Genomic DNA, 6901 nt, shown 5'->3' with positions numbered 1-6901 from the left:
CTCCTCGTCCTCCTGTTGGTCTGTTCAGCCGACGCCACCAGCTCCCCGTCCTGTCGGCGTAACCGCCGACTCCAGCGACCTCGTTGCCTTCTGACTGTTGGCTCTCCAGCCGACTCCAGCCCCTCGTGTTCAGTTGGCGAACCAACCGTCTAAGTCTTCTTCTCAAGTACCTCCTCTCGAGGTCACCGTCATCGAGTCCCCATTCAAGACACTTCTCAAAGTCATCCTCTCGAGTTCTCCTCTCAGTCACCTCCAAGTCAACTCTCAAGTCACTCTCAAGTTCCCTCGAGTTCCCTCTCAAGTCCACGCTCTCGAGTTCCCTCTCAAATCTCTTCTCAAGTCCCCTCTCGAGTCACCTCTCGAGTCCCATTCTAACGACATTTCAAGTCACCTCTCAATCACTTCTCGAGTCCCCCTCAAGTCCCCCTCTCGAGTCACATCTCGAGTCTTCCTCTCGAGTTCCCTATCGAGTTTCCTCTCAAGTCTCCGTTCAAGTTCCCCCTCAGACCTCTCAGTCATCTCTCCAAGCAACTCTCAAGTTTCCTCCGAGTGTCCACTCAGAGTCCCTATCTGTGCCGTGGAGGTTTCCGCTGGGTCCTGCCAACTCTATGTCCTGTGCCGTTGGAGCCCCGGCCGGACTACTCTTCTGCGGCCTGCCAGCACCTATTCCTGTGCCGTTTGGGGGAACTCCCGCCGACTGCTCTTCTGCCGGTTGGGGCGGTCCTGCAGCCCTACGTCCTGTACGCCACTGGAGGCGGCCCGCCGACTACGTCTTCTGCCGGGCCCTGCCGCCCTGTGTCTTCCCGTTGGAGTCCCGCCGACTACGTCTCACCGGGGCCCTGCCAATCCCATATCCTGTTTCGTTGGAGCCCGGACATCACCTGTATCGCCGCGGGCCTGCAACTCCTCTGTCCTCTTTCCGTTGGAGGAATATTCCAAACCCGTTCCACCGCTCCGGTTCTTGTCCGGTCAACACCGGCTTCCTGCCCGGACCCCTGAGAGCTGTGTCTTCGCCCCTCCCTCGAACTCTGCCTTGCCCCCGGCGTCCGCCGAGACCCCCCTTTGAACTCTGCTATAGCCCCCGGCCGTTCCCCCGAGGAACCCATCCATTGTCCTCTGCCTTGCCCTGGCGTCCGCCGAGACCCGCTCGGACACCCCCTCCACCCACCCTGCTGACTTTGTTTTTTGGACGTACTGGCGACCGTCCACCTTGAGAGGGCGTTCTGTCACACCCCCAGGTTTATGTCACGGGTTTTAGTGTGTCTGTCTATTTGGGTGTTTGCTGTCATGTTTTTCATCCTGGGTTATTTGTCTGGTCCTTTTCCCTGTGTTTTTCATGTCTGTCGTTAGTTCCCTGGTGTGTCTAATTCCCTGATTGTTTTCACCTGTCACTCCTCGTGTGTCTCCTGTGCCCATCAGTGTCAGCCCCGCCCCTGATTGTTCCCACCTGTGCCTTGTTACCCTGTGTTTAAATTCCCCTGTCTCCCAGTGTCAGTTTGTCTTGTCTATTGTCATGTCAGGTCTATGCTTTTGGAACTCTTTGGTTTTTGATTCCTCACTGCGTGAGCGCCTTCATTTTTTGTCCTCTGTTTTTTTTGTCATCTCGACTGGAGTTTTGGTGATTACCTTTTTGTTCATTTTTGCTAAATCATGGAAAAATAAAGTATTTCACAATACTTTACCTCTGCATCCCTGTCTGCATTTGGGTCCTACATACTAAGTGCCTGGATTCGTAACACTATACAAGGTTTCGGTGAGTAACACGAGTGTAATGTGTAACGGTAATGTCCGTTGGGATTCTGGGATTTGTAGTCTTTCTAGTTGCGTATTTTTAATAGTCTTATATTTCAACAGTTTTAAGACAAACTGACTTTTTTGACATGGAAATTATTTTTTAAGATTGACAAACATCATGTGTGATTCATGGCGCAATTCAAACGGGATCGAAAGATACGTTTTCTCTCTCCATTGACTTCAATACATAATTTTTCAGAAATAAGGTCCCATGGGGCGGAAGTAGAAGGGCGTGACTTCGCCACTCTGAAAGAACAGGAAGAATAGCTAGCACACAAAAAGAGGACACAACTGTGAATAGAGGTGAGATGTGTAAAGATAGAGAGAAAACAGGTGTAGAGATCGACATATTATAAAGAAATGAGACGGGTAAATAGGTTAATGAAGGAGCTGGAATAGCGAAAGAAGGCACGGTCTGATTTTCATCCCCTCCTGTGGTCCCATACTTTCCGCTCCATGCTAATCTGTCTGGAGCAGGCTCACTAGCTCGAAGCACTGTAATAGCATTTCACACTCAACATGGAATCACATTTCTTCTCTTGAAAATGATTGTTGAAAATTATGTTCTCCACACAAAAAATGAGAGTAAGAATTCCCCAAAATGCATGTCTGTGACTGAATTTCTTTATAATCTCCAAAAGCATTTTTATTTTGTGTCTGTCTCATGAATAGAAGTGCAACACTAAATCACTGCAGTACCCCTTTGAGGTTTACTGTTGTGACTTCTTAGGTTTGGTGCTTGTTGTCTGTTGAAGTAGCCTCAGGCTCTGAAGAGCACATGAAAACATTTTATACATATATTTTATCAGATCACTTCTGAGAATGCTGTCCATGGGGTATTTCTCGCTGGCTTCTCTATCACTAGACTCCATGAATGGAAACATGTTTTTATGAGTTTGATGTTCTTCACAGAGTTGTTCAGCAGACATTTTCTGAAAGAAGCAGAAAATCTGAGTCTTATTTTCATTTTATTTCCTTACTTCATTTTGGACGTGACTGCAAAAGTTTCTTAGAGTTTTTTCATATGAAATAGTGAGAGTCGAAGAGTAAACTCATACTGCACTCAGTACATTTAGATTGTTTTCAATCTTTACTCTGAATAGCAACCGTCCTATTTGCCTTTAGTGGGATGCATTTTTGCTGAAGAACTTTTGGCCCCCTGTTGTAACTCTAAGAAACTTTTGCAGCCACCTTTCAACTCAACAGGGGCTTAGTGTTTGAAACTAAAAACATAGATGCTTGTATAACAATCCTTTGAAACATACAGCAAAGTTTTAGGTCCTGCTTGAACAACAAAACTTACTCAAAGTAAAGTTGAATAAATAATGCTTGATGATATTCAAATCAGATCAAATCAAAGTTTTTTGCAAGTGTAAATATGATATAGTGTACAGTGCATTGTTACACAGTATATTCTGTATTTCCTCTTCTCCTCAACCGGTTTATGGTTGTGAAAGCAGATATAGTGCATGTACAGTATCTTGTATTATTTCTTCACCTACAGTATGTCATGTATTTTCAGCAGGCTAAGCAGTGTTTATCAGTTATTCAGTGAGATGTAAGGATGATGTCTTCCACGCCCCGGAGCCATAGCTCTCTTGAGGCAGTGTGAACCATGCATGGGTTGTTGTAACATCTGGAAAGCTTTGGGAGGGAGGATTCAGGTCCGAACCCGGGGGGACCTGCCCTTCTTCTTCTGCTAAGCCTCTGGTTGTTGGTTTATCTTTACAATAAACTGTCAGTCCCTTCTTCCTTCTCAACAAATCCAATTTTCATCAGTCATTCTATCCCTTTGTTTGTAGCCATATGCCATGTTTCAGGCTCTACCTACCCTAAATCAAAGATATCTTGACGGCAGCACCTTGGTTGCTGGGGGAGATTTGTCTTGGTAACCTTGTTGCTCCTGTGATGTTACCCATCGCTGCAGAGGTTTACTCATGTGGCGCCTGCCAGCTGAACTGCAGCTCTGAATTAAATATGAATAAAACTCTGAGCTTGACAGACAGAAAAAAAGAAGGAACATGACATTTCTCTTCAGCTCAAATGCTGCCTGGGTGCTGCTTTCCTATCCACTCCACCTCTGGTGCACCTAGGCTGTGATGACTCCATCGGGAGCTCATTTAAAAGGTTTTCCATCAGAGAAGTTGTTTTCGCTGTGTCTGTACAAGTCTCTAGTCATATTAGTGACTCTCCGTCGTTTCCTGGTTCAGGTTCACTCCGGTGCCGCGTTACATCTCTCAGTGTCTAGAGACAGGTGGCGCGTCTTCCTGGGCTTTCAGGAGAGGGGGGCTTAGAGCTGAAATGCCAACATGTCTGGGAGAGGAAAGTCTGCTTCCCGCCGATTCCTAGTGTCATCTCAGGATGGAACAAACTGGCTCGTTGTCAGGGAAACATCCTGGTTACATCGCTTGTTTCCATATCAGACAGGAGATAATGACATTCAGGAAGAAAGGACTTTTATTACATGCTGATTAGCTTAATGTCATCATTTCCGTCCTTTTGTACACACAGAGCGCTACAAGAATGATGTATTAGAAGCATATACTGTCCGATGTATAGATATAGGGAATCTAGCAATACCCCTGTGCTTAAACATTACACTTTTTAAAGAAAAGCTCTGTTATGTGATTACTAAACATCTTTATATTAATGACAGTTTAGGCTTTTCCTTTAACAGTCTTTTATGTCATTATTTTGTTGTCACTCTGCCAACATTAGCGACAGGCGCAATCTTCACGCACAACATTACTCTCCTACTTCAGTCAGCTATTTCTCATGCTAAATGATTGTTTTTTTCTATTAGAAAGGGAGTTGCTCTGTGATTGAGTGCAGAGTGTTACGGCCCCTACGCACGCCGCCGTGTGTAGGGGCCGTTAAAGGAAGAGAGGACAGCCACACTGGTTACTTGTTTGATGGCTAACAGAGTCTGGGGGAGTAAGGTGTCACACACAGATTCAGGGAGGATATGAAGCCCAAACTCTCTCTCAGATGTGCTTTGAAGGCAGGATGTGTTTCAACAATTTCATGGTGCATTAACAGAGACAGGCCAATGCATTTTGACCATGCAATGAGGCTACAATAGGGCATGAAAAGAGCACACTATTTCTGCACTTTCACCTCAGTTTTTTCCATCTTTGTGAATCCTAATAATGTACCCCCTCTTTTCTCTCTCATCTCACTGCAGCCTCCTTTGGAAACTTCTCTTAGCTCATCCATTTGGCAGCCCTTTCCTTCATCCCCTGTCACAATACATCTCCAGGAGCCGTGGAAGAGCTGCTGTCTTCAGATATGTGAGCGGAGAATCGCAGAGTGAAAGGGGAAAGGATGAGCCTATAGACCAGATGCCAACCAGTCTGGAGGATTCTCATTCAAGGCGGCCAATTTAGTTTACAGACACTGAGACAGAGACAAAGCCCTTCTCAAGGCAGGGGTACCCACTGTATCATTGTGATAAGATGCAAGATTCACAACCCTAGTGATGATGTAGGCCTGTCACTGGTATATGCTTGATCGCAGCAAATCTCCTCTTGGTTTCATGTCACATTTGGATCGGACATTTTTTAGAAGAACACTTGGATTTATTTTATTATAAGCTGTTACATGTCATATGCACAACCAGGATTCATGTTGTTTCCTCTCCCTTGTAACCCTTAAGCTAAGTGGTCATGAAAACATGAGGATGATGACTTATACTACACGCAATGCCAGCATGTGGCCATTTGACCTTCAGTTTAACTCCTTTTGAAACTGTATCACCAAAACCTGTTCACTAAGAATTACAGCTGATCTGGATTAAGCCAATGTAATCTAAATAAACTCTTCATCCACAGGACACACTCACATTTCCCTAGGGACTTAACTTTTTGAAATGTAGGTGTTCAGCATCAACAATAACACTTTAAGCTGAATGTCATTCCAACAATCCGTTTTTTTGTATTGCAATTAATCTGCAGTAAGAAATTAGAAATTTATATAGAGTATGTTGTAGACATATTAATCTACGTACACAGTACCAGTACCTTAGTCTTTATTAATGGAATGGATCCAGAGGACACAGAATATGATAATCACCGACTGTCGATGCTTTATTAAGCAATAACTTAAATGATAAAAGGTGGAGATGAGCAGCACTGTGTGGGATAGAAAAATTGAGATTGGTGTCTGCTGAGAGAAATATAAATTGTATCTGTTACTGTGCAGCATTTGCCAGCCTCATGGCTTCTGCCCTTTGTGTGTGCTACTGTATACTGTATATCATCTCTCGCACACAAATACTAAGTATAAAGGACAAGGCTTTGTTTTGTTCAACCCACTGTCTGTCCCTGGTGTGACACTTTGATTTCAAATGCTCAGAAATTAGAATACTATGACAGCTACCCAGATGTAAGATTCCCAGAGCAACTCGAGCAAGCACCTTTGAAGTCACAGCAGAAGACAGCTATGTAGGATGAAGACGTTTCTGTCTCTTAAATAGATAAACTCAATAGATAAAAAACCTTTCAACAAACATAACCTAACCTTCTAACATACCTTCATTCGTCCTTTGACAAGGAGTCTTTGAGTAACGTCAGTATTTGACTGTTAAAGGGAATGGAATGTATTCTTTTTGAATAATGTGATGTAATGTAAATATGAACATTTTTGAGTTACTTTGCCAGATGATTGATGAGCTGTTTTAAATGCAAAAAAGGGAAAATGAAACATATTTATCTGCTTTTAAGATATGTGGAAACATATGATGTGGAATATGATGAAAGCTGTCTTTTTAGAATAAATTAATTGAGATTCAGTGTTGGTCCTGTTTTATCATAGTTTTAACATGATGTCTACTTGATGTCATTTTTTATTCATTTTTTTTCACGAGAGGTTAATATGTACTTCAGCTTCAAGAGGTAGAACATATGTCTGATACATTTCAAGTTTTTCCAAATGTTTGGAAATCAGTTATTCTAATCATCTCTTGAAACAATATGGCATATTGTATTCCAGTCTTTGAGAACGTGTTGTTTTGATGGCAGTGATCCCATCATCAATGCGGATTGTATGAGAGAGTGAAAGAGTGTCCTCTGAGAATGGAAAAATAGCCAAGTCTCTGTGGGGAAGGATC

General features: G+C 43.6%; 1 long non-coding RNA gene across 1 annotated transcript; it reads left to right on the top strand.

The window, feature by feature from the left end:
* Positions 1-1676: 1676 nt before the first annotated feature.
* On the top strand, positions 1677-6278 carry LOC104941585 (uncharacterized). Its single transcript, XR_797914.1, has 2 exons — positions 1677-1753; positions 4979-6278. It is a non-coding gene; the product is annotated as an uncharacterized lncRNA (long non-coding RNA).
* Positions 6279-6901: the final 623 nt, after the last annotated feature.

The sequence above is a fragment of the Notothenia coriiceps genome, unplaced genomic scaffold (assembly GCF_000735185.1).
Source record: "Notothenia coriiceps isolate Sejong01 unplaced genomic scaffold, NC01 NC01_scaffold00000312, whole genome shotgun sequence".
NCBI classification, from domain to species: domain Eukaryota; kingdom Metazoa; phylum Chordata; class Actinopteri; order Perciformes; family Nototheniidae; genus Notothenia; species Notothenia coriiceps.
Note: the sequence above shows the minus strand (reverse complement) of the source record. Positions and strands in the feature narration are given on the sequence as shown.